This window comes from Pipistrellus kuhlii, unplaced genomic scaffold (assembly GCF_014108245.1).
Source record: "Pipistrellus kuhlii isolate mPipKuh1 unplaced genomic scaffold, mPipKuh1.p scaffold_m20_p_26, whole genome shotgun sequence".
In the NCBI taxonomy this organism is placed as follows: Eukaryota; Metazoa; Chordata; class Mammalia; order Chiroptera; family Vespertilionidae; genus Pipistrellus; species Pipistrellus kuhlii.
Genome location: NW_023425525.1, coordinates 5,191,628 through 5,214,410, shown reverse-complemented (window position 1 = coordinate 5,214,410; position 22,783 = coordinate 5,191,628).

Here is a 22,783-nt window from a genome sequence, read left to right as displayed (position 1 = left end):
GCGTCGGTCTGCGGACTGAAAGGTCCCAGGTTCGATTCCAATAAAGGGCTTGTACGTTGGTTGCGGGCACATCCTCAGTGGGGGGTGTGCAGGAGGCGGCTGATCGATGTTTCTCTCTCATCGATGTTTCTAATTCTTATCCCTCTCCCTTTCTCTCTGTAAAAAATCAATAAAATATATTAAAAAAAATAAAATAAAATAAGCAAGCTAGAATTTGAACCTGCAAAGTCTGGCACCTGAATCCATGCTCCCAACAAACTATGACCCTGGCCTCTCTTTAGGGCACCACAGACCCAGGCTCAGAATCCCTGTCCTAGGCAGGTCGCCTGGCAATCCACGTGCTCAGAAAGCCCTGCCAGCCCTCCTGTGCCTGAGGTGCTCAGATTCCGGATTTGTGCCCACGTGACGTAAGCATCCCACACCTACATGTAACTGAGATTATGTCGGTACTTTGCAGCCTCATGAATCGCTGAGAAACAGCCTTATGTTGGGAAGCACAGAGGTGGGAGCACCCAGTCAGGCTTCCAATGGCAATGGTAAGTCTGCCAGATCGCCTTGTCTCCGGCACGGGAAGGCATGAGGTCAGCCCCTTGTGCACCAGGCCTGAAGTTGTGTTACTGTTGCTGGGGAAACCATAATTGAATTTCCTGGATTATACACAGAGCGATAGAACGCTGAATAACCATATTTATTTGCCTTCTAGGCCCTGTGGCATCTGTTGTTTAGCTCACAAAGCTCTATTGACTGCAAGAGGGGCTCGCTGATCCAGAAAGCTGTGATGGGCACATGAGGCGGTGGGAGCCGGAGGACTCCTGGGCAGGCCTGAGATTTCTCAGCCAGCCAGCCAGCAGCTGCCAGCCAAATGGCCCGGCACAGGAAAATCCAAGGATACGGCCTGAGACCCTGGCATGAAATGGATCCTTCTTTTCCCCAGTGATCTCAGTTCTCAACTTAGGAGCAGAGAGGGGCCGTGTGGAGAGGGGCTGGCATGAGGAGAAGAGGGAACGGGAGGAGGTGAGGGGGAGGGAGGTTAGAGGCAAGCAGTGAAGGGGGTTGGAGGCCACGAGGAAGCTCACTGTGTCATGGCCACTCCGCACAGGAGAGAAAGGCTGGGGGCAGGCGGGGGACTTCTCTGGAGTAGAGGGACATGGAGCAAAGCAGGGAGAAAGGTAAGGGGATCAGGCTTCACTCCTAGGGACACTGAGGCACTGGGCCCTCTTTCAGTCAGGGCTCTGAGTTGGGCCTCAGATAAGGTGACCAGATGTCTCGCTTTTGGCGGGACAGTCCCGATTTTTAACCATTTGTCCCACATCAGGCTGGTGTTTCAACAATGACTAGTCCTAACCCTAACCCTAACCATAACCTGTCACCTGTGCCACAGCCAAACTTCTGTCCTGTGCAGTCACCACTGGACCTTCCCAGTCATCGGTTTCATCCACTCTGATACTTCCAAAATCACAAAGTGGAAAGAAATAACTTCTTTCTATTTTTAAGTATTTTTTTTTCCTCAAAGGAAAATTTTGATCACGTATGGAAAATAGAGAGCACAGCACCTGAACCCTCGGGTTCCCATATTCCAGCTTCACAACTTCTCATCTCCTACCTCCTCAACCCCCCTCCCCCCCATCTTCTAACCCACCACCCCGCTGTGAAGCAAACACCAGACATCATATTTCATCCATAAATACTTCAGTACTATCTTGGAAAAATAAGAGCTTTAAAACATTTATCGTTACAAAGCCATGAGCACACCTGAAAACAACAGTTCCTTCCCAGGATCCCATCTTCCCAGTGGGCTCACAGATGTTTGCTTACTCATAAGCATTTGGTTGTTGTGTCTCTTCACTCGTATTTCATCCCTCACCCTTGTGTCCTTGCAATTTGTTTGTTGAAGAAATTAGGTTATCTGTGCGGTAGACCCTGCACCGTCCCGGAGTTTTCAACTCCTGATGAAATAATAAACCTGGGCAATGCTAATCAATGGTTGCAAAACCTTTAGGTGAAAAGCCAACAGGAACTCTAGAGCAGAGGAGAAGCTGACAGTCCCTGTTGCCACCGATCAATCCGGACATCTCAGAATAACCGAGGTTCATATTGCCTCCTTCGCTGAATTCTTACTGAAAAACTCAACGGGAGTCCCAGCGAGCCTCCAGCTCTAAATACCAGGTTAGAGAAACTACAAGGCACAGAAGAACATAAAAAGCCATGTGACCGGCTTCTTTTCTATTTTAATGTAGCAAACATTCATTATTACCCCATTATTGTCAGGTATTACACCGTGATGTTTCCCCCAAGGATGATTGAAGAATAGAGCGTAGCTGTGCCTCACTTAAGGACTCAGGCTGGTTGTGATGTTTCTGTTCTCTTGCCTGCTTTCTGTAGATTCTAATCGACTTCCTGGGACCACCGACTGTACACTATTTCCCCCTTGCCTTCCTCCACCCCTCCGCCTCCCCACAGGTTCCTTCCGTTTTACTGCGGATTGAGAAACCACAGATCAACTGCACAGGACTTATAAAGCAAAGGATCTGCGTGAAAGCTAGATAAGGGATCCTATTAGTAAATACAGAAATATTCATGAGCAGAGGTTAGCAATCATCACTGAGTTTTGCAGGGTTTTTCTTCTTTTTGCCTAGTTTTTGATTGCATTCTGGAGAGCAGAAGCTTCTGGATGAATGAGATGTCACCGGTGTTGTTATACTAATCAAACTGGATAGAAAGTTGGGTCACCAATAGCCAGCAATAATCCATCCTATGCACAGAAAAAAATGACCAAGCTCCAAGTTGGAAAACACCCAACACTGCACATCAACCTGAATCCCATGGAAGTCCCACCTGCTGGAGGTCATTAAAGATAAGCAATTGTAATAACTGCGCTGTTGAAATCCCCTTCTTCTCAAAACACCCTCTTCCTTTGCATTCCATGGCCTAATGCTCTCCTGGATTTCTCCTACCTCTGGGGATACTCCTCAGCCTTTTTCCTGGCTCATCCTCCTCCTCCGGACTGTTAAATATTAGAAACTTTCAAGGTTTGATCCATTGCCCTCTTCTTCACATTCTACACCCTCCCTCTGTGATCTCGTCCATGCTTATGGTTTTAATTATTATCTACATGCAGACGACTCTCGCATTTATATCTCCAGCCTAGACTCTCCTATGAGTTCCCAATCATAAATCCAACTGCCTGCTCAACATCTGGACCTGGCCATCTCTTCAAACTTGGCGTGTCCAAAACCTGAACTCATACCTTCTCCCTCAAACCCGCTCCTCCCCCAGCATTCTCTCTCTCAATAAATAGCAACCCTATCCTGAGGTGAGCCGGCCGGACCCTTGGCCGTCCTCCTTGGCACCTCCTTCTCTCACATTGCCCCATCCCTTGGTTCATAGATGCATTTCTGAATCTACCCATGTCTCTTCATCCTCACAGCTGCCACTGTAGTCTAAATTCCCATAATCCCATGCCTGGCTTAGCTCCAGAGCCTTCTGTTCTCCCCATGTCTGCTCTGGGCCCAGTCCATTCTGCAGCCAGTGTTCTTCAAAATTATACAGACCAGTTTATAACTATATCATCTTCCCAGTGCCTTTAGGATAAAGGCTACAATCATTATGATGGCTTACAAGGCCCTTTGTTACCTGTCCCCTCTCTCCTTCACCAGCCTCATTTCATTATCCTCTTCCTCTGTTCTCTGGGATCCAGTCATCCTGGTCCAGAGGAATTTAAGCCTCGGCCCTTGGCACATGTAGTTAGTTACTTCTGGTAGGTCTGCTCTATTCTCTTCTACTCTTTTACCTAGTTAATTCCTGCGTGTCTTTCTGAATTTGATTCTTTCAGAAAATCTCTATTGGCTGCTGGCATGTCTCCCTAATGCCATGTTCACAGTCCTTGTTCTTTATGATCGAAACAACTTTATAGCTAAGGGAATTGAGGCCCAGGAATGTTATGTAACTTGCTTGGGGATTGTACATCCAGGTAGTGGCTGTGCTGAAACACACACTGGAATAATCTCACTTTACTAGCAGCTAGATCTGGTGTCAAGTATTAAAGTTCTGTGTCAAGTTCTGGTCTCTAATAATGTGTAGAAGCTGGAATGAGTTGAGAGAAAAGGAGCATGCTAATTAAAGGGAAGGCAAGTAGGACCTTTGAAGAAAGGGAAGAAAAAGGGATTTCACATTTTCAAGTTTGGGGAGGTTATTACAGTGGAGAGAGTAACAGCAATATTTTTTTGAATGACCGCAGGGTACAAAGTGTCATATTAGGTCTTCTATTTTAACCGGAGAGAGTTTGCTTTGACAGAAGAAAAGGCAGTTCAAGATTTGAACAGAATACAGAGTTAGCTCCTCTGCCTTTTTGTGGGAATGGTTAAAGGCAGGATCCGTAACCATCTAACTTACCTGGGGTTTTGGTGCTGACCTACCTCAGGCAGGAAGCTGGGCCAGCTCCCTGACCTCCTGAGGTTGTCTGGAATAAATGGAGGGAAGAATGAATGTGAAAGCGAGCCTTGCCATGGGTCACAGGCTGGATCGCGCTCCCATCCTGCCTGGTGTGGAGAGAGAAATATTGAGTGGCATGCGTCCCCAAGGGCTCCTCAGCTGATCACGCTCAGTTGGCCTTATCTGGCTCCCAGGTGTTTCCATTTATCTCTGATAAACTGTCAGCCAAGAGTCAGCCTTGGGGTGGGAGGGGGGAATGAGTGGAGGGAGGGTGATGCCCCAGATGTTTTCTGAAAAGATGGGAGAAAGTTATTCCTCCTTACTAATGCATTTCGTCATCCTCTCTGCTTGCAGATGTTAAATTTGGGAACACTTCCAGGTTCCCTTTTCTCTCTCAAAAGAAAATTCGTTGTGTGTTTAAAACATCCAAGACCCGTATCTCCCGTATCAGGACGTATCTCCTTTGCATGTGGATGAAGCTTTGGAGGTTTAAGAGGGGCCTAAGCGTTACTGGCCCTGTTTTTTCTAGTCTAACCAGCCCAGTGGCTCTCTCCTTTGGAAATCAGGAAAAATGATAATAATCAGAGGTGGCATCTACTGAATGTTTACTGTGTGTGTGATATAGTCAAACCCCCCCCCCCCCCCCATGGCAATACCGCCAGAGTTTAATTCCATTTTACAGATGGGGACATCACCCCCAAATTGTTTCCCTAAGTTCACAGAACTACCAAGCTCAGAAACTGTTCAAACCTGGGACTGTGTGACTTAACTACTAATTACGACCGTTTTAGAGCTTTCTTGTGTGTCAGTCACTCAGTAAAACCTAGGAAGCAGGTGCTATTAGGTTCATTTTGCAAGTGAGGAAATGAAGGCACAGAGAGGTACGGCGGCCTACCCACTGGCACACAGCCTGTAAGCGGCCTAGCAGAGAGCCAGGCGAACAACTTGACTTTGGAGCTTGTGTCCTTCACCATGACCCTGTGCCGAGATTTCTGTCCCGTTTCTGCACTTCACAGAGAATGAGGGTTGGCGGGGTGCAACGTTTTATCAAAGTAGCTGATCTGAGCTTTCAAGAGCTCAAGGTAGACACTTCTCTTCGCTGTTGTCTTATCTTTCCCTTGATCTTCTGTTATTGGAGCAGCTGCAGGCTTTGATGTGGGAAGGGATGAGCCTCGCTGCAGAGCTGTCTCCCGGCTTTGTTTATGTGAGCATCTTTCCAGGACCCGGTCGCTTTTGGGGTGGAAGTGCCCTGCCAAAAACTCCAGCTCTCCACGCTGGCTGTGTGGCCGAGAGCGCGCCCGCCTCTTTGACGATCCCCCAGCCTGGATGGAGAGTGGTGTCTCATAACAGCTTGGAGACACTACAAAAGTTTCCCTGGCAGGATGAGCGATGGGCTCGGCACTGTGCTCTTGCCTTTTGGAATTGCCCTCCGGTTTTTCCAGGCTCGGGCCTGTAAATCATCTCAACTTGTACAAATACTGGGCTGTGAGCACAGATGATCTCAAAGGCGAGGATTATCTGAAACTCTGTTTAAGAATCCATCCTCCTTTCAACAGCTTAATGTAGCTTGAATTTGTGAATAAAAATTATCTTCCGTGCATGCCAAGGCACAGGTAGTCCTAGGGTCTTTGAGAGAAAGTAGAATGCACGTCTATTCCAGCAGGCTGTGGGAAAAGTAAGTTGTCTGTGTATCGACAACGAATTTATCATCAGAAATGTTTAAGGCCCTACTCTACGCAAGTGCTCACGGGGCAGCTGGAAGTGGAGGGGGATGAGGTGGGAAAAACTGTGACATGTTTTGAAAAAGATATGCTAGCCAGGAAAGGTCATTTAGAATATCTCTTGCTTTCTGTCATCCCATGAAGATGGAAGTTTATTGTGGTTTTTAAGAACAGGTAAAATACGTCCCAGAGCTGGAAGCATATTTTGGGTAGCTATCCGACGTATTTCATCTTGTAGTTTATGATGGTCGACCGTAACCCAACAAGGACAGGGAGTTGGTTGAAGGCAGGCTCTGATAGGGAAGGTCCAACAACCACAAAGTGGTGTATGTTCCATCAGAGAAGAAACTCCTTTGACAGCTCTGCTCTTCTTTAACACGTCAACAAGAGAGTCACCCCCATGCAGTGACTGTACCCTTTTGAAATGAACATACTTGAATGTCGAAAGTTAGAAATAATCTTGTGGTATTTGGAGAGAAGGCAGACGTACCCGCCTTTTAAGTGTACTTAGAAGACTCAACTTGTTTTTTAGAGTTATAGCACAGGAGGTTCATTGTGACCCAATGGGTTTAACAAAAATGTAACAAAACATTCTGCTTAAACTTTTTTTTTTTTTTTTTATTTCTTAAAGAAGGGAAACTCTTCCCATCAAACTGTACCCTGGGAATGGACTTTTATAGCTGTTTAGTATAGTTATAATAATAATAATAGCTGGGGATGTAAATTGATTAGCTTGGGAGGGAGATGAAAAAAGACCTGAGCACCTTTATAGGTTTTTATATGACAAACTGTAGGTTTCTAAATTACTAAATGTTATTTTATTTAAATGCCACAAAGTTTCCTCCTTTTCACAGATGAGGAAACAGAGGCTTAGAGAGGCAGGTGTACGTTTCCAAGGTACAGCTGATCAGTAGCTGAGCTTGCAAAGGAATCACGTCTTTTGGACTTTGGAACTGATCCTTCTTCAGTTCACTAGGCTGTCTCATCTGCTACCTAGTGACTGTACCCTTTTGGTCATAGTGGGGATTTCCACCTGCCTCTTTGCAGTGACTAAGGCTCTTAGACAGAGCTGCCTCCTGACCAAGGCAGTCGTGTCACATCTAAAAGCAGAAGTCACCTGGGTCTTGAATTAGGCTGTCTGGGCTGGTACCATAGCTCTGCTGTTCACTAGCTCTGTTTCTTAGAGCGAATTACTGAAGCTCTTTGTATATCAGTTTCTGAATCTATAAAAAGAGGGATAATACTGATGCCCAACTCATAGGCTTTGGAGAGTATTAAGTGAAATGGAAAGTGCTTTGCCCAATACCTGGAAAAATAACATGCTCAATATGTCTATACATTTTCTCATTAGATTTGGAGCTAACATTATGTTGTGTTATTAACATACTAGAGGCCTGGTGCATGAATTTGTGCACCAATGGGGCCCTTCGGCCTGGCCTACGGGATCAGGCTAACACTGGCTCTCTGATATCCCCCAAGGGTCCCAGATTGGGAGAGGGCACAGGCCAGGCTGAGGAATCCCACCAGTGCATGATTGGGGCCAGGGAGGGACGCAGGAGGTTGGCCAGCTGGGTAGGGACTGCAGGAGGGTTCCAGGGCGTGTCTGGCCCCTTTCACTAAGTCCCAATCAGCGGGATCCCAGCAGCAAGCTAATCTTCCAGTTGGATGTCTGCCCCCTGGTGGCCAGTGCATGTCATGGCAACTAGTTGAGCAGCCTTAGCATATTATGCTTTGATTGATTGAACGACCAACTGGTTGACCAGACACTTAGAATATTAGGCTTTTATTATATAGGATTTAGCATAAAACCACCTGTAATAAAACATGGAGATTCTCATGAAAGGTAAAAGTAAGCACGTGTGAGTATGATTGGATGGACCAAAGGAGGCATAAATAATCCTAGAGAGCAACATAAAATGGCTGACCACATTTGCTTTTCAAAAATATTAGAAATTCAAAGTTAAGGAATGAGACTAGAACAAAGGTAAAAATGAAGATCAATTGCTAAGAAGCCCAATTTCTGATAGTAACGAGTTACCCAAGAGCTATTAAGAAGGAACCAGACCAAGGCAATGCATCTTTGTTGTAGTTAATTTTAAAAAATATATATTTTATTGATTTTTTACAGAGAGGAAGGGAGATAGAGAGCTAGAAACGTCAATGAGAGAGAAACATCGACCAGCTGCCTCTTGCACACCCCCTACCGGGGATGTGCCTGCAACCAATGTACATGCCCTTGACTGGAATCGAACCTGGGACCTTTCAGTCTGCAGACCGATGCTCTACTACTGAGCCAAACCGGTTTTGGCTGTTGTAGTTAATTTAATCTCTGCTATTACCATTGGCATATTTTTTAAAAAGGAGAATTAAAAAAAAAATTCAATCTGTTGAAAATTGGGTGTCATAGAGCCTCAAAAACAAGAAATAAAATACCACTCTGAGCCTCCCCAACTCCAACCCCCCCAAAAAAAAGCTTAAGAAAGAATAACTAAGTTTCTTACTAATTATTTGATTTACATTGGACATTTTGAATTTTTCCATTATGTGAAAGGTCTAAAGCTTTTGCCAAGAGCAATGAGAATCATGGGAAAGAAAAAAAGAAAAATCCAACAAAATACCCCTTTGTATCAATTCCACCGATTTCTGCACAGTCAGAATGCCTGTGAGTTTCCCTTGCACCCACAGAAAGCTCGCTGACCAAGAGAATCCATCCTGGGTGCCAAAGTAGGACCTTCCCCAAACAACTCAGACAATCGAACATGTCTCCATAAAACGAGGTTGACTTTTTTCTTCTAGAATTTTCCCTAGGTGCACTGAGCTTCTGACCATCCTCCCTCTGGAGCTCTGGATTTCAGGTGCATTTTATTTAGCCCTTTCCCTTCAGGGTGATCTCATTGTTCCTTGCTCTGGGTGGTAGCGATGGGGGGATTGAGGGAAACAGAGGTTAGCCCTTCCCCTGCTCTCCCCCCCCCCCCCCCCCGCCCCCGGGATCATGCTGTCTTAATTTTGATTATTTCCCCCAAATTAAAATTTCTGCATACAACCCTCCCCGGCCTGCGTCTGGCTGGCAGTTTTATGGCTGACCAAGCGGTGCACTGGCCAGGGTTCTGGTTGGCCGGCTGTTTACACAGGCTGTTAATCAGACGGGGAGGGGGAGGCGGTGGGAACCGTCTGTGAGCGGCGAGGTCCTGCTTGCTGTCGTGTGCAAGGGCCTGCACTTTGTTACTACAAATTACATAATGACATGTTACATTTCAAAGTGTATTTTTACTTCAGGGAAAATTAAACCAATAAACAAACAACCCTCGTGGAAAAAAAAAAAAAAAAAGAAAGGACAAAAAAAAAAAAAATCCCTGGTTTCCAGATCTTCCTCTTCCAAAAGGTTCTTAATTAAAGTGTGGCTATAAACAAATCTTTGTTTTATTGCAAAGAGAGCAAGTACACAGAAAAGCTATTTTTAAAAATGAGGGTCTGAACGCTGGTCGGGCCAGGATTCTGGTCGGTGTGATGTGTCTTATGATCCGTCCCAACAGCAAAGGCAGGCGCGTGGGCTGAGGGTAGGTTTCCCGTGTCTGATTGCTAATCCCTCTCAAGTGTTGCTCCAGCCGGTTTGAAAGGAGTGTGTAAACACGGGAATTGTCTTAGCTTTTCCAGGTACTGAGTCAAGCAAAACTGCTTAGCATAACAGGAGGTTGCCAACCCAGAAATTTCTGGTCATGTAGGAAACTGGGCCTCTTCCCCACACTGTCTACAGTTTAGCAACCTTGAAAGAGTTCAGAAAAACAACAACCCTCCACATCAACTTCCATACCTTTCCGTGCACACCTCCGAATCCAGTGTTAATCCAGTGTTTTCTGTAAACTGTTGAAATTAAGTATGTGTTCAGAATCCAAGGTTCTGAGGATAGCCCTTTTGGCTAATAGTCATGCTCAGATATTATTCAATGATGCATGTATGGACTTGCTCAAACATTTTTCCCCTCCAGCATAACCTATGTTATCAAAGGCACTGAGAGTAAGAACACGTGTAAACTGCCCCGTGAAGGAGCTGCTTTCACCGAATCAGTCCCACCCAAGACCTGCTGTTATCAGAACCGTTCGGCCCGCACCTCGCTGGGTTTGTTCAGGTGTTTGGCTGTTAGGAATAGCAGCCGCCAGTAAATGGTTGGATGAAAGATTGCCCCCCTTAGATTTTAAAAACATCCCACGATGCTTACATTTCTTGGCAAAATTACGATGTGACTTAGGATAATTTATCAGTTCAACCCATGGAATGAGGAATCACAAGAGCAGTTGAGATAGACTGTCTACGTCTTCCAGTTCAGTTTGTTTATTTTAAAAAACAAAGCAGGATGTTTAAAAAGACACCCTTTCTCTTCAAATCTTTGAAATAAACAATCGAGTTTTGAACCTCATAGTGAAAATTTCATATTTTACAAGGACTGAAGAAAAAAAAACAAAAGAAGAAATGTAAGCAAAATAAAGGCCAGCTACGTGGTGTAGATGCTATCTGGATAAAATGGGACCATTTCAGACAATGCTATTTGCTAACACTGGCCATGGATATGCAGCAGACACCCTTGTTTTATTTCGTGGCAAAAAAGAAAAGAAAAAGAAAAAAAAAGCTTTCCTCTATCTGATCTTGGGCCATAATGGTTCTGTTTGAATATTAATTTAGATTACTTTATTACATAGGAAGTTTCTCAACCCTGACCCAAACTGACCATCCACTTTTCAAGTGGTTTTGTTTCCGACTTCAAGTATCTCAGTGTAAGGACTGTTATCTGGAACATGCTCATGGGCCTGACCTTGACTTTAGAGGGAACAAAAAGATCAGATTTTTCACTGGTGACTGGACTTGCTTTCACTGTCAATAAATCAACAACAGTCCACAGTGAAGAGTCCAATATTAGTTCAGGGCTTTGAATCTGAGAATGACAAATCCAGTAAGAAAGGAAAGTGGGAGCCAGGCCATAGTCTAGGAATTGCCTAATAAGCCAAGACATGCCTGCGAATGAGTGAGATGTCTTCATCCTGGCTTTTTGCTTCGCCAACATGTGAAGTGATAGATGAGGGAAACGTGCGTCATGGCGTGTTGAATGAATGAGTGAAAGGGGGTAATGCAACAATAACAACAATAATGACCCCCCCCCCCCATCCTGTTTGATTGGATGTCCTCTGCTTCTCTGTGACAGCGTCTCCCTTCTCTGTCGTGGTTTGATCAGGGCTCCAGGGGAGTCTGCCCACAGCACGGACGCTTCGCTGCACAGACCCAGATGGGGAAAGGGAGGCTGAGGCAGAAGGAAGGGTACAAGTTCTATCCTCGCCCTGCAGTTCAGATTCGGAAAACAGAATGAGGAGTGGTGGAGGCCATCTCACAGCTTCTTTCACTTCAACTGAAAATGTAACTCTTGCCAAAACCAGTTTGGCTCAGTGGATAGAGCGTCGGCCTGCAGTCTGAAAGGTCTCAGGTTCGATTCCGGTCAAGGGCATGTACCTTGGTTGCGGGCACATCCCCGTAGGGGGGTGTGCAAGAGGCAGCTGATAGATGGTTCTCTCTCATTGATGTTTCTAACTCTCTATCCCTCTCTCTTCCTCTCTGTAAATAAAATCAATAAAAATATATTAAAAAAAATAAAATAAAATGTAACTCTTAAGATGCATCTGCATCTATTTCTATCAATCTCTGTGTCTACCCTTCCTTCCTCCCTCTCTCCCTCCCTTCCTTTTCAGAAATAAAACTAGTATAATGAGAAGGCTGAAGTTGGACCTTGAAAGCTGGTACCACTCTTATTTTAGAGGGTCAGGTTTTTCCTTGATTGGCTTTAGTAACCCTCTTACCCTCTTCTTCTTGTTCTTCTCTGAGACTTATCCTTGATGGGACTTATCAGAGAAGCTCTTTGAAAATGTTTTTGTTGAAAGGGGCTCACTCAAGTAAAACTTCACTTTGCAGAAGATGAAAATGAAGCTTTCTGACAGGGACTTGGTAGCTGATTTCTGTGGAGGCTCATTTTCACAGGCATGCGCATCTACTGAAAATGCTCTTTCAGATTTTAAATCTAAACTAAAATCAAATTAAAATCATCCCTTTCAATTAATGCCTCATCATGGAACATTAAACACATAAACTCATGTATGTGTTTTAACTGCTGCTTAAAAACTCATGTATGTGTTTTAACTGCTGCTTAAAATTTATATATATATTTACATATATATATATTTACATATATATATATATATATATATATATATATATATATATATATATATAGAGAGAGAGAGAGAGAGAGAGAGAGAGAGCTTAGTGCACATTATAATAGATTGCCATCTGAAAAGTAAAGTTTACTTGAAAGCTTAACTGGCCTTGCAATGAAACAGACTAATCAAGAAACATTTGATACCATGCATATGTCTAGGAGTCTGGCATGCAAATATGCTATTTTGAATATTTTTCTGATTGAACGAACAAGCCCACAGGCTCACCATTTTGTATTTAAGAGGAGATATCTTATATTCCCTTAAAAACACGAAACCCGCTCTGAAAGTGCTGGTTTGAATGGGCACCATTAAGTCTTTATCAGTTCTGAGCATTTCAGCCTTTTGCATCCAGAAATTTCTCAATCTGACAGAATAAGAAATGCATTTACATGGCCTAAGCTCTTAAATTGTCCCTTTCAATTAATGCCCCATCGTGGAGCAATCTGGAAACCATTACTCAGTAACTCTTCATTATAATTGCTTGCAGCTGAGTATCCAGCCCTTGGTAATATAAGAATAAAAGAAAACTCAGTTAGTAACAAGTGCAATTGATTCCATTCAGAATTCCCCTGGTGCTTTGCCATGTTTGGCCTGCATGAGAGGAAACACGAGTTTTGTGTGTGTGTGTGTGTGTGTGTGTGTGTGTGTGTGTTTTCCTTTTGGGGCCAGGAAATGAATTGGCAGACATAAGATGGCTTGTGTGGTGCTCGCCTTCATTTCTCAGCTGGTCCTAGTTAAAAATGAGACGCCGGGGCTCCTGCTTGCTCCCCCACCGGTTACATTTTTTTTTTCCAGGGCTTTTCTGGTCATAGATAAGACAACAACACTTCAATTTGCTGCAAGCTAACAGCATCCAGAAGCTGTCACCTTCCTGGCCACAGCGGCCCTGGGACTCACCTCTGCGAAGGGGTGGGTTCAGAGTTAGTCTCACTCCCACCTCAATGGCCTACAGGGAGCCGGGTCCCTGGTGACTCTGCACAGGTGGAGGGGAGAGTGTTTATGTGCTTGGAGGCTATCCGTCGCCAGCTCCGGAAAGGGGAAGATCTACATTATGATAGATGGAAATGTGAAAATGTGATATGGTGAACTCCACCTCATGCCCCGCCCCCCTGGTGAATCAGGGACCTGGCTTTCAGGAATGGTGGAAGGAGTGTTCTTACTTCTTCCCCAAAGAGACCACGCAGCTCAGCACGGACCCCACACTCCAGTGAGCACCAGGGACCATGGGGACAGTCAGCTCACGGCATCCTGTCCCAGGTGACTGAGGCCAGGCAACAAGCATGCCCTAACCACTTCATAAATGAAAAAAGTGTGAACTACAAATCACACTTTTATTATAAAAAGAACGGATGCTTGGCATAGAAAAGTGGAACCCAATAAAACTCTAACTGCTCTTAATTAATTTCCAGTTGTTGCTTTCATAATAATAGAAGGAAAAAAACGACTCTATAAAGTCATGGCACTTCATTTGATTTGCTATAGAGAAAAGACCATGACGTCTCCCACAGCCTGGGACAATCACTATAAATATTTCAGCGCACTTCTATTTCTTTTCTATGCATTTATTTTGGGGTGGTGTTGTTTATTTTGGTCTGATTATTCTGTATTTCTACACTTTTGCAAACTTAAGAAGACTGCTGTGACAGTAATTCCTAATTCTGTGTTTTGAAAGCCCACATCAGGATTTTTTAAAGGAGAGAGAAGCAATTTCATAATGAGCCCAAACAGGAAGAAGAAAATGAAAGAGCTAGGTCTTGGGCCCTTAGAGGGTGCAGGAGCTTAGGGGAACAGGAGCTGGTACAATGCCAACTGGTGTCACCGGCTGCCAGACCAGAGTCCCCACCCACCCAGACTCTCAAGCTCTAAGGGGATAAAAAGAACTGCAAACAAGCCTTAAGGGAGAACATTTTCCCACTCATCCTATATAATAAAAGCCTAATAAGCTAAGTGTCCAGTCGTCCATTCAATCAACCAAAGCGTAATATGCTAATGAATGCTAAGGCTGCTCAACCACTCACTTTGACATGCACTGATCACCAGGGGGCAGAGCAGGCACTCTAACCAGTAAGGTTAGCTTGCTGCTGGGGTCTGGCCAAACAGGACTGAGCAAGATGAACCAGACATGCCCTGGAGCTCTCCTGTGGTCCTTCCCTGGTTGGCCAACCTCCCACATCCCTACCCAGCTCCAATTGTGCACTAGTAGGGTCCCTCAGCCTGGCCTGCACCCTCTCGCAATCCAGGACCTCTTGGGGGATGTTGGCGAGCTGGTTTCGACTGGATCCTGGAGGCCAGGCCGAGGGACCCCACTGGTGCATGAATTTTGCACAGGGCCTCTAGTAAAGAAATAAAAGTAAATACTTCCTTGAGAGCAAGGAGAATGAATTGTTTTGTGTCCTTGGTTTCATATTTCCCTATCAAAGAGATAGCAAAGCATCAACAATGCTCTCCTGAAAGTCTGCTGATTAAAAATTATCACTCTTCCTGGGAGGATTTTCAATTTTTCTCTATTTTCCTCTCCTTAGATATAAAAATGCGCAGCCTATTAAAATCTGGATTATTGCCATGGCTGGTGTGGCTCAGTTGGTTGTGCATCATCCTGTGCCCTGGATAATTGCTTGTTCAATTCCTGGTCAGGGCACATGCCCAAATTTTGGGCTCAATCTCTGTTGGGGGCATGTGGGAGGCAGCTGATTTATGTTCTGCTCTTGCATTGATGCTTCTCTCCTTCCCTCTCCCTTCCTTTCTCTCTCAGAATCAATGAAAATATTTTTAAAAACACACACACACCAAACCTGAATTATTAAATCTTTAAACATAATTTTTTAAATGTGATAATGACATCTGCTGATGTCCTATGACCTGTCCAGTGACTGTGAATTCAGGCCAACCACATATATTGCTGGTTCCCAAGCTGGGGACATTGGTAGGATGGGGGTTCAGTGCTCTCTAATAAAGAAGATATGGGCAGTATCTTAGGCTTCTATGTTTGAAATAATCCCAAACTTCAACCTTTGAGAGCTGGTCTGGCCTGGGGCTTCCGCCAAAGGGACTTACAGCCACTGGTACGCCCACCGATTTCCCCTGCCAGAAGTCTAGTCTGTCTTTCATGGGAACTGGTCATGGATGGGTCCTGCTTTCCCATGAGCCAGACAGGCCTGTCTGCTCTGTTCTCGGGCTATTTGCAGGACTTGGGCTTTGTTTCAGGTTTTCAACACCTTTATTCAAATCCTTTCCTCCTCCCCACTCAGGCAGTATTTAAGCAATTCGTCCTTTCCCAATCAATCAACAGATCTTTCTCAAGGCCTAATGAAGTGAAATACTTCATCTCTGCCCTGGGCTGCTGATTAGTACTGTCTGGGGCCTGCATTCCCCAAACCAGGATCTTGCCTCTTATGATATTTATTTATTTACTAAACAGTGGTGAAATGCACGTAACACAAAAATTACCATTTTAACCATTTCTAAATGTATAGTTCAGTGGCATTAAGTATATTCACGTAGCTAATTTTATTTCATTTTTATATTGGTGGTTTTTATTTTTATAAATTTTTTGTTGTTGTTAATCCTCACCCGAGGATACTTTTCCATTTTAGAGAGAATGGAGGGGGAGAGACAGAGAGAAACATTGATGTGAGAGAGATGCATCACTTGGTTGCCTCCCCAACACACCCTGACCAGGGCAGGGGATTGAGCCTGCAACTGAGGTACATGCTTTTGACTGGCATTGAACCGGAAACTTTCAGTCCAAGGGGTCGACACTCTATCCATTGAGCCAAACCAGCTAGGGCCATTCATGTAGCTTAATGGCTTTTTAAAGATTTTTGCTTTTCTGTGAAAATTATATCTGCTAATGTTGACTAATTTGAAATGTTGACAAAAGATCATACTTCTAGAGGAGGTGGAATACTTGAAGGCCTACAGATTCTTACATCTCAGTGTAGATTGAATTTATCTATATGTCTACCGTGTTTCCCTGAAAATAAGACATCCTCCAAAAATAAGACCTAGCGCATGGAAAGATAAGACATCCCCTGAAAATAAGACCTAGCGCAACTTTGGGAGACAAAATTAATATAAGACACTGTCTTATTTTCGGGGAAACAGGGTAGTCATAAGGTCTAATTGTGGATTGCTTATTTTGCACATGGAAATCCTATGACCTGGAATTGTCCCAGTGGACAAGAGGAACATATCAATAACAGCTGCCTCTCAATTATTGGTAGAAGTTTCAGACTGAGGCCTAAGGAAACAGGCTAATCAGAGAATGAAGTGAAGCTGAGAGAAACTACAGCCAGAGTCAGGGACTCCTTTGGGATTAGAGAAATAGAAGTGGCTGCCCATGTATCAAATGCCCCCTGGCTCCTCAGAAGCCCTCCCCAAGCGAGCACCACCCTGCAGCTGTGGTTCTCAGCGTGAGTGTGCTCACTGTATCCCAGCAGCATCAATAGGAATGCGCATTCCCAGGCCCACCTCAGACCCACTGAGTCAGAAACCCTGGGAGTGGGTCCATCAGTCTGTCCTGTAAGCAGCCTCTGTTGATTCTGCTGAGGGCTCACGTTGGAGAACCACTGTACTGGAAGTATTCTTGGAGATGACTTCAGCCTTCCTGCCCCTTCACAGCATCAGCCTCTGTTTACACTCTGTGTCATTCGAGTTTATGGACACACATTTTCATTCCAACTAGCCTTTAAATTCAAGCTCAAGTAAGGTCATAGTCATCTATTTCCACGCCAGAGAGAATCAGATTGGGTTGGTTTTGCTGAGAGTCAGTAGGTCCACCTCCAATGGCACCATCCTGAGTCGTTTTCAAGGATAATTGTGTGGTCAATGTTCACCTGGGATCACGTGAACCCAGGCAGATCCTACCTGACTACTCCCCACCTCTCCATATCACTGCTTTGGCTTCTAATCAAGAAAGGCTCTGCCTGGGTAGCCCAGCACACACTTAGCTCCTCCCCAAAGAGTCACCTACTCTTCCACAAATCTGCCATATTTCGCTAAAACTTGGCTAGTTGCCCTGCAACACAAAGACTTTTGAAGGGAAAAAATATTCCTTTTCTGTTCTCTGAGTGCTTTAAACGCATGCGAGTTCCATCCAGCAGTTGCTGTCCCCCATGCAGAATGATCTTCCTGCATCATTGTTTGTATTATTAAAAGGCGTCCTGACTGATGATGAGCTCGGACATCTCGGGAGAAAGGCAGAGCTAAGAATTCTGTTCAAGGCCATAGTAACACGGAGAAAACATTTTTCTCTGGACCCCACAGAAACATTTTTCAAGCTGTTGCTCAGAAAAATACGAGAACCCTGTCATTTTACTGCCAGGAAGGACAGGGAAGGCTTGGCTAAACATAGCTAAACATATATATATATATATATATATATATATATATATATATATATATATATATATAATTTGATATTTATTTATTTATTTATTTATTTATTTATTTATTTATTTATTTATTTTTTACAGAAAGAATGGGAGAGGGATAGAGAGTTAGAAACATCAATGAGAGAGAAGCATCCATCGGCTGCCTCCTGAACACCTACTAGGGATGTGCTTGCAACCGAGGTACATGCCCATGACTGGAATCGAACCTGGGACCCTTCAGTCCACAGGCTGACACTCTATCCACTGAGCCAAACCAGTTCGGGCTAAACAAGGCTTTTGATGTGGGAGCCAATCTGCCCCACACAACCCCTAACCACACGGTACAGCCTGCTTTGCTGGGTTTGACCAGGTTCCACTGATAGAAGTGAGAGTTTTGAAAACTGGCAAAGAGGGGAGTAGGGAGCTGGAGCCTCCTGAGGGTTGAGCCTTGTGGCCTGTCTGGCACCTGATGTCGTACCTTACAGACACACTTTGTAAATGCTATCGAACGGCACGGGTTTCCGCAGATGACAGCTCCCGCAGGGACCTGGAGAAGGCCACCTGCACACAGGTCTCTGGCTGGCTCCTTCCTCAGGTCTGCTACCCAACAGGAAACCAATAGCAATGGAAGATTTACGATCTGGTGGGCGAAAGAGAAATGACTTCAACCTCTGGATGCTGGAAGAGCACATTGGTGTACATTACTTGGTTAAAATTGATCACACCATTGACTTTTGTACGGGATGGGCCAAAACTAAGGATGTCAGGGGATCAATGTGGAAGGCCTGTGCATGAAGAATTAAAAACCACAATAATGGGTTGCTATGGCAAAAGGCTCTCCATAGCGAGAAATAAGTGAGGGCGGGTCACTTCCAAAGAAGGCCGGACTGAGAAGCCACCGCGCTGGCCCTGACACCCCGAGCCGACGCCATTACTAGCCAGACTGAGAAGCATGGCTTACAAAGCAAGCCCTCTGCCAGTTTGAGTTCTTCTCATGGAGATTCTGATTTCTCTGTGCCGGTGTTTCCTGTCTCTATGACTTGCTTTCTTACTCCTAAGAAACAGATCCCAGGGTGCTGCTCTCTTTTATAATTGGTTCTTCCTATGTAAGTGGCTGAGAGAACCATACCTTGGTTGGCACCCACTCAGAGGGAAGGAAATTTGCGATCACACTGTTTCCTTGACTCCTAACACGTGCTCAGGCCACCAGGCTCCCAATGTAACTGCTGAACACCCACGGCATCTGGACCTATAAGACCTACCCCAACCCCTGACTTCCCAGCAAATATGTAGAGAATAATACAAGGGCATTAAATTAGACCTCATTACCTAGCCAGTCGGGCCGTCCAGCTCTCCCTCACGTAATAATGAGGTCTGATTTATTGTGATCATTATTCAGGCATTACAAGTCACTAAATAACATGTTCTGCCCACACATGTCTTCCGAGCTAATAAATATCCCGAGAGGAAACATTCTGGAGGGCGTGAGTCTCAGGGTTGGATCGGTAACACCAGACTCATTAATTGTGTGAAGCCACTTGGCCTAGTGCTCACAAACTCTTGGGAACAGAGATGAGGAAAGTATAATGACCAGTCTGTGTGGGGGATGTGAGGGAGAGACAAGGAGAGATTGTCCAAGGCATTCTTTGACCGGGGAGACCCGGCCAAGGAGGGTATGCTGGTGGAGGGACAGAGCCTAGGCTGACCCCAGGCAAGTCAACCATAACTCAGCGCCGTAGCCCAGCATGCAGGATATGTCTTTCAGGAGCTGGACCTGTGTTTCTCTCTCTCCTCCTTGTACATGTGCTAATGACAGACCACGGGGGAATTCCCTAAGTTCCTGTCACATCTCTCCTTCATCTCTGAGCTTTCGCATGTGCTGTTTCTCTCTGTCTACAGCGCCATACCTCACTTCCACCTCTTCCTTCCTGCGGTCCTTTCCTGTTTGGAGCCGTAGATGTCACGTCCCCCAAACAGCCTTCCACGACCCTATAGTACCAAACTTGTATCCTTACATGGTGTATCATGCTGTACTGTTTCATTGACATTCATTGCCTTCTTTACTAGACTGGAGCCTCGCCAGGGCCCAGTCTGGCTCTCATTGGTTGCTGTACTCCTAATGCCTAGAGAAGCATCTGGTACATGGCAGGTGTCGACTAGCTGCCTGGCAAATGAAAAAAAAATAATGCCCATGCACAAGAGAAGAAGAATGCCGAAAACAATGCCATAATGGTGCTGTGGCCTAGAGCAGTGGTCGGCAAACTCATTAGTCAACAGGGCTAAATATCAACAGTACAACGATTGAAATTTCTTTTGAGATCCAAATTTTTTAAACTTAGACTATATAGGTAGATACATTGTTATTAACTTAATTAGGGTCCTCCTAAGCTGGCCTTTGCTAAAAACTCAAGAGGCCAAAGAGCCACATGTGGCTCACGAGCCACATTTTACTGACCACTGGCCTAGAGGGTGATGACGTTTTCATTCTGACACTCTCCACTTGGGGAAAAGGGACCCTTAGCCACCCTGGACATCACCCTGAACTGTCTAGACATACACCACATGGGAAACGTTCTGAAGGAAGGAAGCTCCATCTGATTAGTCTTGTATCCCTTGCAGGGGTCCTCAAACTTTTTAAAGTGGGGGCCAGATCACGGTCCCTCAGAGAGCTGGAGGGCCGGACTATATGAACTACTAATTCCTACTGTAACACCTCAGCTGCGCTCACTGCCCAAAAAACCTGGCGGGCCGGATCAGACTCCTCTGCGGGCCGCATGTGGCCCGCGGGCCGTAGTTTGAAGACCCCTGCTTAGAGCTCAGCCTGGGTCTCAGCACATGGCAAGAGCTCATTAAATGGTGCACGGAGCTGTGGGCACTCGTAGCTGGCCTTTCCTGCTCCCCCGCTGCTGGGGACTTGGGCCACCTTTCTAGAGTGTGGGTTAGTGTGGTGTGTGGCTGGGGAAACTGAAGCTTGTTTTTGGCCCTGCCCTTGGTTAGAGCTTTGCCAGAGGGCAGGGCGAAAGAGGTGCGGGCAGGGGTAAGGGCTCTCGGTAGGCCAGCCTCAGTGGGTCGCAGCTGAGATGCCTGGCTATGTGCTTGCTTTCCTTGCAGTCAGAATTTCAAATCATCGAGTACTGAGGTTTCAGCTCTGGACATAATCGAATTACTGGAAAATGACAGTGTCGATGGATTGTCACAAGTCCTTTATTAATAACATCCATATTTATCTTTTTAAATTGCAATATATATTTTTAAAGGCCTATTTGCCTCGAGGAAGACCCTGGGGATAGGAAAACAGGATTTAAAACCTTCTTTTCTTTCTAACTCATAATGCAAAGTGTGTAACTGGTAAATACTAAGTAACCCGACCATATATCTGCATTATTTATGGAATAATTTAGGATTATTTGCTTCATAGAAAATTTAAAATGCTTTAAAAATTACAGAAATTAAATGAAATCAGGCTCCTTGAATTATCCATGAAGGCAGCTTCCCATAATCAATATTTTCGCCGTTCTGGGATGACATTACATCTCCAGACTATTTTCTAAGTTAATAAGATTAGAAATAATAAAGCGATATTATTTCTGTGTGAATTGGGGCCTCTGACCCGGTAATTTAATGCCTTCATTATTGCACGAGGAGAACGCCAGAGACCCACGGAGACCCATGCACTCTGCTGGGTGATCGCCTATTCCTCTCGCCGTCTTCGGTCGCCGGGTTATATGCGACGGAGGGCTATTCTGAGCTTATGGCTAAACCACTGAGCATTGTTTTCAGGAGAGTAGCGTATACATTTAAAATGGGGAACTGTTATTGATTCAATCACGAAGACCAGTAGAATATGAGCTGACTTATTCCTGAGTTGTATCATCACAGATATTTGCACGCTGGCCAAGTGAGCTCTGTACAGCGGGGCCGTGGGAGAGCTTTGTTGTTTTTGGTCTAGCTTGGGCTTACTGCACTGTGTGGCTCATGCTTCTCTTTGCTGCCTTCTGGGAGGAAATGCAGGGAAGGGTGTAAATAAAAGTGCGGGAGGAAAAGGGGCTGAGCCCTACGTAACACTTATCCCATTTTCTCACGAGCTCTGCTCCTGATCCTTCAGAGTTGAGGAACCCGAGTCTGCAAGCACTTTCCCATGAACCTTTGCCATCGCCCGTGCAACTCTGAAGGAATTTCCTGCTGCTTACAATGTCCTGGGCCCATGCCTCAGCCCAAGGGACATGTCGGAGCCCCTCAGCGAGGCCTGCTCCGAGTCACCTGTGGTTAGGAGCCAATGGAGGGTGTGATTCCCAAGGCCACGAACCAGGTCTGAATGGGAAAACACAGTGAAATGAGTGGGAATGCTCCATGAGAGATGGTCCTGACTGGGAGAGGCTGGGCTAAGAGAAGATAGAATGTGTCTGTTTATGGAACGCGCTTTAAAATGCTGACCACTAAGGGCAGGGGGCAGTTATGGATTCTTCAGTTTGACCAGAATAATAGGAAATTGGAATCTCTCTGGGAGAATGGAAATGATTTGTCAACTGGGTCAGTTGACTGTGGGTGACTTTCGGAAACAGCTCTGTCATCGGGAAGTTCTGTTGAAAGTTATGTGCCGAAATGCCTTGGGCCCAGTTAGTTTTGGACTACGTACCAGTAATAACCATGGCATCCCACTGGGGTCCAGATGCCATTTTATTCACTTTCATCCCTCATCTCATTTACTCCCTAAATCAACCACAACTGTGGGAGGTGGGCATTACTATTCCATACTTAAGCAGTTGGTGAGACTGTCTGGCCCAATGTCACCCAGATGGAGAGCAGAGCTGGGACTTACACCCAGGTTGTCTGTCTTCAAGGTCATGTGCTCCAACTACCAGCTCTGTATTATTTGGCCACATCAGAAGACACAAGAAAGGGTCATGAATGTACAACACAACCTCAGAATCAGTTGCTTCCCAGGGGAACTATTTGATTATGTTGTCTTTTCTCATAACTGCCCCAGCTTTCTAGCACAGTG